The sequence below is a fragment of the Anas platyrhynchos genome, chromosome Z (assembly GCF_047663525.1).
Source record: "Anas platyrhynchos isolate ZD024472 breed Pekin duck chromosome Z, IASCAAS_PekinDuck_T2T, whole genome shotgun sequence".
Taxonomy (NCBI): domain Eukaryota; kingdom Metazoa; phylum Chordata; class Aves; order Anseriformes; family Anatidae; genus Anas; species Anas platyrhynchos.
Genome location: NC_092621.1, coordinates 43,969,481 through 43,981,385, shown reverse-complemented (window position 1 = coordinate 43,981,385; position 11,905 = coordinate 43,969,481). Strand labels below are relative to the sequence as shown.

At 40.1% G+C, this 11,905-nt stretch overlaps 1 long non-coding RNA gene across 1 annotated transcript; it reads right to left on the bottom strand.

Annotated features, from left to right (window-relative positions):
- Positions 1-1,490: 1,490 nt before the first annotated feature.
- Positions 1,491-3,026, bottom strand: LOC110353032 (uncharacterized). Its single transcript, XR_002402958.4, has 2 exons — positions 2,659-3,026; positions 1,491-2,387 (listed from the first exon to the last, which is right to left on the bottom strand). It is a non-coding gene; the product is annotated as an uncharacterized lncRNA (long non-coding RNA).
- Between the last annotated feature and the right edge of the window lie 8,879 nt (positions 3,027-11,905).

The following is an 11,905-nucleotide window of genomic DNA, read 5'->3' as shown; positions in this document are numbered from 1 at the left end:
TAGCAGTGGTAGGATGAGGTCACTTTACATGCTTACCCACGTGCAGTGTCGAGGGGCTTGCCTTAGCAGGCAGGCTATGTGCTGGTGCCATACATGTCTAGAGAGAAGCAGGGTAAGGAGTGCTGGTGTGTGTATATATATATATATATATATATACGTATATATACACACACACACACACATATATATATACATGTATATGTTGCTCTCTTGGTGGAGGCAAAGCTCAATTGCTCTGTTTTGTAGCACGTCCTCTTCCCAGGCACCTGAGGGTAACCCCTCTTCTGGCTGGAGCCTTGAGGGGACACTCATGATGAGCAGGAAGCAAACCACTGCCCACAGCCACCAAGGGGCAGAGGGAGGTGAAAGTCCAGAGTCCTCCCGGGGCTGCCAGGGTATCTGTGGCACAAGCTGGCACCAGCAGCCTTTGTGTATGGCCAAGCATAATCTCTGCGGTGAGCTGCACCAGTACAGCAACACTGACTGATATACACCTCATTCATGATGACTCCAAGATGGGAAAAGAAATCTAAAGAATTTGGATGTAGTATTTTTATATCACTGTATTTTTCAGATGCCAAAAAATCTACTTTCCTTCTGGTGTAAAGACATGAGATATTATTGTACATGGCCAACTGGATAATCCATCTGGAAAGGTAGTATAAAAGAAAAAGAACAAAAAGGCAGGAATAATAAAAATTGTAAAAAACACATTTGTAACCAGCTACTGTTCAAGCAATTCTCATGCTGGAAATTGAATGGAAAATTAAACATCAATAGAACTAAACATCAATACATCACATGACTTCTAGTCCCTATCATGTCTGGAGAACCATATATGAGATATTTTTGTTGTTTTGTTTGTTTTTTGTGTGTCAACTGAAGATTTCCAGCTTGTCAATTGTGTGCATAGCGTCCAGCTTATGTACAAGTATAAAAGTATAGCAATCATGCCGTAAGTCACGCAAGAATTTATTGCTCAGTTTTGCCAATTACAGTTGTCCAGAAAATGTGGGATAGAAAATCATAGCAGCTTTTCCACTTGGCAAGATATACGCCAAGCAGCCAAGCTTGGAAAAAAATCAGCATTTCCCCACCACCTCTGTCCCCTGTGGAGCTTCCCAGGCTCTGTCCCCTGCCAGCTCTCCACTGAGATAGCTCAGCTGGGTGCTACAGCAGCCAGGAGACCCGCTGGGACTCAGTGGGGCAAGTAGGCTCCTTTTCTCCATACTTCAGGCACTTACATTCACAGAGAGGGAAGGCAGGCTGACAGTTAAGCTGTCATTTAGGCATGGGTGAATTTCAGAAGAGTCTGATATTTATTTTTGACTCTCATTCAACCTTCACTTCAACTACCAGAATTTAAAAAAATTATCCTTTCTTAAAGCTTTCCCTTGGACACCCCCTCTGGGGGCTGTGATCGTGCTACAGTCACACAGCTGTGCAGGATCCCTCCCTTCACATAGCCTCTGTTTTTTGCAATAGCACAAACATTCACCTGCACAGTACCCGGGAGGACAGCACTGGGGGCCCAGGGAAACTGGGCTACATGCCCGCTTGGAGGCAGGTCTCCCATTTATCTGACTGGGAAAAAGAAACCTGGGAGAGGTACTGGGGTATAATTCAATCTGCGACCATGTCACAGAACAGAAACCTGTCCTTATCCTGGCAGAGAGCCAACAATGCTCAGTTCAGGCCGCTTTGGCCTTGTCCTTGTCTTGCTGAGGGTCTCAGTGAACTCCTCCTCCTGCCTTCCCTCAGGATGTGGTGCTGAGAAGGCCAGGGTAACAGAGGCAATTTGGGATCCCGGGCCCTGGGGTGCGAAAGGCAGGCTGTGAAAGTGGACTCGTGTTTCTGAGGGAGAGTTCTCTGCTCTGCCCCGTAATTTTGGGGAACCTGCTGAATCATTTAGCTCCAACAGACTGTAGAGACCTCTTGCATGGAAATCTTCTACCAGTTAATAATACTTAGTGCTTATATTGCTCTTTGCATCTGCATAGCACTTTGCAAACATTACCTAATTAAGCCTCACAACACTCTGGGGATGTAAGTATAAGTAAGTTATTACTGTTAAGTACAGAAGGCTCTTGGCTCTCTTCTGCGTGGAAGCCTTGGGGAGCATCCTAATCCTCCATGCTGCAGCTCTTTCTGGTCTTTGGTTCTCCATCCCGTTACATTGCAGAGCCAATCCTGAAACAAGGCCACATTCCTGCTCCTGTGATGCCATAAGGGATGTTTAACTGCTCTGCACCTGGTTGCTCACTTCTCACACCACCACCGACAGCTTGGGCCTTCTTGGGTCACATTCCTCCCAGAGGACCCGAGGCCTTGGAGGCCTGCAGGGGTGATGAGTATAGTGACAATTTTCTTGAAGAAGTCATAAAACTCTTTGGGAAAAACAAAACAAAACAAAACAAACAAAAAACAAACAAACAAACAAAAAAACAAACAAACAACAAAAAAAAACATGCAGCATTTTAAGAAGAGTATGGGATGAATCACATGAATCTGTTACCTGCGAAATTATAGCTACTACTTTAAAAGCTAATCTCAGATAGTAATAAACCTCCACCAATGTCAGTTGGGCAGGAACAAGCCTCTACCAAAATTATTGGGAACCCCTATATTTTCAGCAATGCACAGGATTTCAACACTTACCAGGAAAGCCAGTGGAAATCGAGTGCCTAGATCCTGCACATCTAAGAAGATGGTGGCATTTTATTGGGAAATTAATCCCCAAATGCAATGCAAGTAAAAGAAACAGGGCATTTCCATTTCTTTCATCTTCCAGAAGATTATCCTGCAAAGCCTGGCCCTGTTTCTTACTGTGCAGGATAGCATGTCCCCCTGAATTTCTGACAGAACATTTTCTGTGGTTCTGAGGCAGCTCCGCTGGAAAACCACATCCACAGAAATCAAATCTTGGCTCACTAGAGCTCCTCATGAGGATTTGGGGTGTAATATTTCCACTCATGATAGGGCTGTTAATATACCACATTAAACAGACACTATGAAGCTCTGACAAGGGGAATGAGAGAAAGCAGAATGGCAGCTGCTCTTTCAGCCACTTTCTATTCTATGGGAACCAGCTGGTTGTTATTATCACTTATTATTTACCATTTAAGCTAGATATGTTACAAAAAAAAACAAACAAACAAACAAAAAAAAACCAAAAAAACACAACAACAACAACAACAAAAAGACCTACACAGCCACAAAAAAAAAAAGCAAAACTGGCCTTTGGGGACTTTGGAAACTTTCTGTGGTCTGATATATATTTAAGCTGATGGTTTTCCAATAAATCTCTTTACTTCCTTCTCCTGCCACCTCAGCTGCCATATTAAAGTGATCAAGTTGACCACAGATTTGCTAAACGGAAACGTGCAGTTCACTTAGTCTTTAAACCACATAAATACCTAAGAGGGATTTCTCCAGTTTCCAGCATTCATCTTGAAACTACTGCTTAATATTGAGTCATTAGACCTCAGGCTTCTTTTGTGCAACCCATAAGCAAGCACTTAAAATCTCAGTCATCTTCCACTAGAAGGGAAATGAGCATTCTCTATGCAGTGAAATACCAAGGGCAAGTTTTTAGTAGCACTGAAGAATCTCAAAAGGTTTAATTATTTGGTTAAAGGTGAAAAATGCCTGAAAATAATCTGACCTTTTGGAGACCCATCTGTTTTTTAGACCTGTGACTGCTCAACTCAAGGGAACACCGTGTTTTCAAGGGAACAAGCCCGTGTGCACTTCACTGAGACATTTCTTGACTTGTGTGCTTTACCTCTCCATATAATCTTGTATTTTCTGTTTGAGGGGGGAAGACATGTGCACATTAGTGTGTGTACATTCAATTACCCAGGTGTTTTCTGCAGGGGAAAAGGAAAGAACCAAAGAAAATTCTTTTACATATGAACTTTTGTTTCTCAAAAACAATTTAAAAATGCTTTTGACTGCCACACATTAAGCCGCCAGGGAGCAGAACACAAGCACAGCCATCAGAAGGGACCATCTTGCACCTTCTCCCAGGTACTTTGTGAATGGAGTAAGCTCCCTGTGAAGACACCTCTCCCTTCCATGCTGCCCTTTGGCAAATCCATCCTTAAAACTCTCCTCCTTCATGACCCCTGCAACACTCAGGACAAGCACTAAGCAAACAGCAGGTATGGGGTAACCATTGCTTGTTGTACTCATCAGTGTTGGCTTGCCAAAACCTTCTGCTCCTCCCATCTGCTTGTCGCACCCATCTGCTGTCTAGTGTCATATGACTTAAATCAGACCTTGGATATATGTGTGTGGAGGGAAGGAAATCATTTATTTGTGTGGTGGTACAATTTCTGTAACACCTGGACAGTATCCATGGGTAGTAATGCAAGATGGACAAATGATAACAATCAGTATAGCAGAGAGATGAAGGAACAAGCTGAGAAGACAAGGAAGCAGTAGGCCTTTTTGCTCTGGCTAAGGTCCCCAAAATATCCAGACTGTGGACCTCATCAGCAGGGAGGGATAGTTAGCCAACAGCCCAGAATCACACGTATATGAACAGAGGTAGCCAAGATGAGCACATCTTCTGAGGTCCCTCAAGGTACATTTAGGTTCTCTCACTGGCTTGGTTCTGTGATTCATACTAGAAAAAGCCCTTTCCCATGCATAGGTGGAGGGTCAGATGCTAACAAGTACTGCTATGTACCCCAAGTAGCCTACAGCAGATTGAATTATCTTTGCAAACACATGTGGCTCAACAGGCTCTGTCAAAGAAACCCACAACAGTCAACAGAAGTTTACTGCCCCTCTGTTTTAGTGGGGTTTGGAAATTCAATACACACTTACAAGTCAGTTTTTTAAAGGGTGCTTAGAAAGTGAAGTTCAAAAAAGCCCTGCTGGAGTGAAGTTTTTGCTACTTTTTTTTTGCAATGGCTGTTTCAAACAGCATAAGGGCAGCAGTCTGCCCTCATTTTCCTGGACTTCGGGGAGACTACAAAAGGATGTCTAGAGAATTCTTTTTGCATAAGCAAAATTTATGTTTTGCCTTCCAAAAATGTTTGTACTGGAACCTGTGTTTCACTAGGGAATCTTTCATTTGCATTTCCACTTTCATTGTCCTAGGTATAATAAAGTATAAGTTTATATCTGTTCCTGCTTTTCTTCAAGGCAGCACCATTCTTGAATACCTAACCTTTTGGGTTGGCGGAGTACCTGCAAAGTTATTGTCCTTCATTCCTTGTTCTGATAAACTAACTTTTTCTCCCCTGCTCTCACATTTCAGAAGAGCTTTAAGCAACCAGTCAAATTTTCTGTCCTGTAAGGCAAACTATATTCTCATGTTGAGTGTGTATGACTTCTGCAGGTGTTGCATGTACATTTTTCACAGTAGAGTTTAGTCTGGCTGCAACCTTCTCCATTTGACTGTATGTCAGAAAATGAATTTATATTGTAAAATAAATTTGTCTCATTTAACACAGTGTAGGAGTGTTTCATGCACACACCACTTCACCACTTATTTTTGTGATCATGTTTTCACTGAGAGGATGGTAGTGATCTCTACAAGTGCTTTTTTTTTTTTTTTTTTTTTTTTTTTTTTTTCTGAAAATCATTCTTTAGGCAAGATTTAAGTATTTATGAGAAATCCATGGGAATATTTGCTTTGAAAAGCCTTTGTTTTCTTTGGGAAGTGTGCTTCTGCCAGGACTTGTAACTTGTAGTCAAGCACCATGCACAGAAAAAGGGAAGGTGCAGTTCAAGTTTGTGATTTATATTTGAATGATTTTCAAAACTATCTGGTTTACTCACACTCAGAAATAACCATCTTTTAACAGCTTCCTCATATAAAACAGAAGTTTTAGACTTATTATGGGGGGAGAAATGGTTGTGCTTCCATGAGACAGGTAGCAGGTAAATGTTATGGTAATGGAAGGGAAGTAGTGGGTCAAGATGGACACTGAGGTAGCCATAGATCCATAAGTGGGAGGTTTGAAGCTGCCTTGAAACACCCATGCTGAAGCGTTGGGCTGGACCCCTTTTCTGAGCTGAATTCACAGGGCAGATGAAGCTGTTATAGTCTTTGACTGCAAAGCCCTAGCAGAAGGTACAGTATGTCATGCTTTTTGCCAGCAAGGAGTCCTCTGTGTGATTTCTGTGTTGCTGCAGAGGTGGAGACTGTCACTTAGGCTTGCTGGTAATGATGTTGTTCCAGAGCACAGCTACAGTCAGGGACAAACAGCTGCACTCATTTTACAGGTTTTACTTATTCAAAGATGACTGTTATTTAAGGAGAAAAGACAGTATTTTAACATGGGAGCTTTATATTCAGCAATGTAAGAAGAGAAGCCTCATGATTTGTCTGTACCAGCTGAATTCTCCTGCAAGTTCTCCCATGACTTCTTTTGAAGATCAGTCTGGGAGAATTCCAGGAATCATGTCCTTATCTTCGAGTTCAGGAGCCCCAAACCTAGACTGTAAGACATCTGCAATTCCTTGCCCACCTACTGATTTTTTGTTAAGTTTCAAGACAATGGTGCTGCTTCAGTGATCATAATTTATTGTATTCAACAGTTACAGTAAAATGTTATTTTAAATAGAGTAGCTCAGAGCATGGTCTAACAAAAAGAACAGAGAGTTGTAAATGTCCAGTAATAAAAGCAGTCCTCCTAATCTAATCCTGAGGTGAAGTGAGCACCACACTGTTGACAAAGCTACTTGCTGCTCGATGCTCTGCCAGCCCAGCTACCTGATACATTTAAAGCCCAGTTGTTTATAAGGTTATTATTAGAACTTTCTCTCCCTTGGAAGCCAAAGGAGGGAAAACAGTGACTGAGGTAAACATTTCAAGGCCCCTGAGATATATTTTTGGTTGTGATTTACAATTCAAATGCAGACATCCGGTCTTGGTAGAAATAGCCCTGCTAGTGCACTTGACAGTATATTTTGTAGGGTAGTTTTTAAGGGGAGCTTGGAAGCAAGAATAAGGTAGAGGAGCTCCTGAGGACTGAAAAACAAGTCAGCCTGTCAGTGGCATGCTGCACTCTTCCGTTCCCCTGAGGAGCAAGCTCTTAGTGCGTTTCATCTCCTACAATGACAGTGATGCTATGTTTCAGGTTTCTCACAGCACTGTAAATCACATTATATTAAAGTAGTGCCTTTGGCTAGGAATATACAAGTGGAAAAAATGCATTTGATTAGAAACAACTCCTACTATTCATTGCAAAATGGTACATGATTGCAAGCAGTATACCTACAGTCAGTGCTACTCTTACCCATTGCTACTTATATATTAGTTCATTGAGTGTTCCATCTTTTTATTCTGTGTAATGGTAGTATAAGCCTGTCTTGGCCCTGGTATTTTGACACTAGTTGCATGCCAGTAAGCATAAAAAATGTATTAATATATTCAGTGTAAGGCTGCTCCCTGATATAAAAAGCTCTCCTCAGATCTTCAGTCTGGTCTTCCGGAGGCAAGAGCCAAGTAAATGGGGCAGATAGCAGAAAGCACTCTCTGAGAGCAGTCACATAAATTTTGTACGTTGATGGAGAGGGTCACAGCATAATACACCCTGGTTTTAGAATATTTACTACCTATCAATATGATGGTGTGGGAAAGAGTTCTTTTGGATGGACTTCTTATCTGTACCAAAAGAGAACACTAGAAATTTGAAAATGAGCTTGGATAATGATAAATAAGTTTAATTGTATTATTTTCAAATGACACTAGATAACACCATGAATAAATAAATATTAGCTCTAATACATGCTGTAGACACGAACCATATGCTGTCCAAAGGATGGAGGAAATGATCTGAAGCATTTTTTTTTTATTCCATCTCTGAATTCTGGGTATGCAGAGTAGTTTGCAGTGAACCCGAAATAACAGAATTACAAAGGGAAAAACATTGCTATGGCAACAAAATATTTCTATTTTAAGTGAGCTTGTTTTAAGAAAAGAAGCAACACTATGTTTTTAAACAGAAACAGACTTCGTAAAATAAGAAATGCAATCATTACTTTAAAACTAAATCATAATTTAGCTCCTTTTGTGCTGGCATATCTACCTGTAACTGTCTTTTCTTTGGTATTTTCTGAGCTTACGCTATCACAGAGCAACCATTTGCAGTTTTAGAAACTGAGACAGAAGTTACCTAATGTCAGGATACACAGCAGTTCCTTAACAAAGCTAGATACAGAGTGTGCATGATTCAGGATAATAGGTCAAGATTACTCCTACCTCATATTAGGCACCAATCTGAAGGTCCTAAATTCGGGGTGCCGGAAGATATCTCAACACTCAGGAAGTACTGTGCTCCCAGAGTACATGACTCTTTGGCTGAATTGCCAACGGTGTATTGTAAGGGTCTATTTCTCCTCTGGTTTTAGGGATTTAGGAAAACACAGCAGATGTGTTTCCTAGTCAGCTATCTCAATTACATGACTTGAAGATGGATCAGGACCAAAGCTCTTAGTTCAGTCCACTGGTTGATAAGAACTGTAAATCCGTATTCCAATGTGAAGCAATGACGCTCATGTGCTATGCTCCCAGCTACAATAAGATCTCTGTGACTTCTGGTTACTGCAAGTAAAGAAATCTACTTTTGCTACAGGCTTGCTGCAAGATAATAATTTGGCTGAAGGATAAAATTCAGACTCTTCCTCTGATAATTAAGAGCTTTTCTAGTAAGTATAGCAGCAAGAAGCCATAAAGAAACTCCTTTTCTCTCCCCAACCTGTTTTACAGCCAGCTGACTTGGCTATTTGGTAGTTATTGGTTTTGTTTGTTTGTATTTTATTTATTTATTTATTTATTTATTTTTCTAGAGGACAGAGACTTTTCCAAGAAAAAATATGTGATAAAACTACTTTTCATTTCTAGGTAATGCTTTCTTTTGCACCACCCTCTCAGTGACTTTTTGTCTGTTAAAGGCTGTCTGCCAAAACTCCAGAGAACCAGAAAACTCTGCAAACTTCCAAAAATGTGGCTATTAAAGTAACACACATGAAAGAAAGATTTGCACAGATGATTTAAGCAATTAGCTTTTTTTTTTTTTTTCCCCCCTGTAGAATGACCTTACAGAGGTTCAATGTAGCTGCTGATTACTGTGAGTTAAACTCCATCTTCAAAAGGAGCAGAGATAAAATTCAGGTAAAACTTGTATCTAATGAAAGGTGATACTACCTGCTTGCCAAAAAAAAATAATTCTGTGCCTTGGATGTGCTAAGTTACATAGCAAGGCAGAGTGAGCGTGAAGTACTGGTGGTTACTCAGATTCACACCAGAAAGCCATCTACACACCTGCATCTAATTTTACACATGGGCTGCTCTGAGGCCTTCAGAGAGACTCAGCTGATGGGAAGCACCAAGAAAGGATATTTAAGTGGAATTTGACCTGGATTATTCTGGCCTTTAGCAATGCAGAAAATCTGTACAGAAAGTTAGAAAAGTGTCCCAACATGAAGGTCCCAACTCTGTGGCTTAGCAATATCTATGAAATGCCACTGCTTTAAAGGCACATGTTGTCAAGTACCCTAGTGCTCAAAAATTTCTCCAGGCTCTATGACATTTTGGCAATGTCCTACCCTCCAGAACAGGTAATTAGTATGTGTGGAGGGGAATACTGACTGGTCAGTGAGTGACCAGGGATGCACTGTGCAGACCAGTGCTGCTGCCTGGAGGGACATGGTCTAGCTGTCGCTGGCCCTGCTACAAGAGACAAGGGAAAGGTGGGGGAAGGTGTACTCAGAGAGTACACCTCATCTCGAACACGTTGCCTCCTAGTGATCAAAGGTCTGAAAGGATGTAGCAAGGAATGGATGTCATCTTCTCAGCTGTACTCATCTACTTCAAAGGCTTCTGCCTTGCCATTAAGGCAATCAACAGTTTACTTTTCAATCTAGGGTAGGGTAGGATGTGTAGCATCTTGCACAGTCTTGTGAACTTAGCAGTAAACCAGATGAGTCAAAGGCAGTTATTTGTGCCAAAAAAGCAACTGATAGCTTAATTGGCCAATCAATTCAGAATAGGCTCTGCAGTGAAATAAATGGCAATTTGATTATGTGCTGCTACCACAAAACACAATTTGATTTGACTTCAGGAAAGTGATGGCTTTTTCTTTAATATTTGGTTACAGCCTTTCAATTGAGTGTATCCAGGGGAGAGCACTATGCTGAAATATTATGATTTCTCCATGTTAAACTTGAACATGTTTAATACTTATTAAAAGATTAAATGACTTTTAAAATCAAATTGAGTGATTCAAGTTTGTAGAATAAGACTTAATCTTTGGCTGTTCCGCCTCTGCAGAATCAAATGAACCCTGCAGTGAAAGTGGTCTTAACAGACATGAGATGCAAGTCTTTTTTTAAAAGTATATTTATTGAGCTTTGTTATAGCTGTCTTCACTACCTCTCTTTTTTGTTGTTGTTGTTTTGTTGTTTTATTTTGTTTTTAATTTGTTGGTGTATTTGTTTATTCATTTTGTTTTGAAATGATTTTTTTGTTTGTTTGTTTGGTTAGAGTTTTTTGGTAGATTCTTTTCATCTACTGCAGTGAGCAATTCACAGCTGGACACTCTTAGAAGAAGTAATTGTATTCATGTTGTTCTTCCTGTAAAAGATTCGCCTTAGTAGGTACATTATTTTGAAGCAATTTAGATTTTGATACCAGAGTATTTACTTTAACAGAACCATAGATTTTTAGATACTGAAGGGACTAGTCATTCCCTGATCAGACCTCCTCTCCCTGTCCCAAAATTTCACTCAATAGTTCCTCCATGAAGCCCAGTGATTAATGGTTAGGGGTAGAATAGACTTTTCAGGCAGATACCTGATTTTGGATAAAAAGAGATTTTGCTGCCAGGTAATATACAGTGTCGTTGAAGTTCTTCACAGAATAACTGTTTCCTGGAATATAGGCTTCTGTCATGTAAGTACAAACATATATTTTCAATAGTATGTAGGATTTGCATTTGACTCTATTTGATTGACTTGTTTGCACTCTTTACAATATCCTTCTCCCATGTTACTTATAATTTCTCAAGTCTTTGAGCCATTATGAACTTTATCTGCAATAACTTCAATTCTCCCCAGTCATCTAGGAATTGACCCTTTTCAGACTCTAGCCAAATGATGAAAACTCCTTACAAAAACTTGTAACGGGAGACCAAAAGTTTAGTATGAATTATTAACTCATTGAAGAGATGCAACATTGACACATTTGGCTTGCATAGGACAGTATATTAAAGAATATTTAGCCTCACAGAAAGTATCAGTTTACCTTTATCAGTCAGACTTGTAATATTTTGGGGAAAAAAAAATAATTCCAAGATTATCAGAAGCACCTGTTTTCTACTTAATTACGTTGATGGTCTCAAGGGCCTGGTGCCATAGACTGTAACATATTGAATCTCTTTTCATATTTCTGCCTTCAAGAAAGTCAGCAGGAAACAGTGCATATAAAAGAAATATCAGGATGATTTCATCCAAAAGGTTTGCTTACTGGTGTCAGTGGTGTTAGAGGGAGTTGACCAGGGTCCAGCATATTAGTTCTACTCTAGATTGACTGCTCAGAAAGATTCATATTTCTATAGGACATATTTTATATTTCTGTCATGTGGAAAGATGCAAACTTGAAGAGCATCAGGGAACCCTCAAGGAAAAGCATTTTACAGTAAAACAACTCCCACTGCAGATTATTTCAAGTTGAAATATGTATTTGTGCCACTCTCACTAATGGTCATTTTTAATGTACTTCTCATGGAAAAATACCTTTTGAAGATAAGTTCTGTCTGTGAGCAGCATTCTTGAGATGAAAGGGATGGATGATAGTAAAAGGAAATTTATGAACAACAAGGAAAAATGGTCAGGGAGAAAGATTATTATGTTAACATCCTTAAGCTAAAGGTGATTTTTTCTTAAT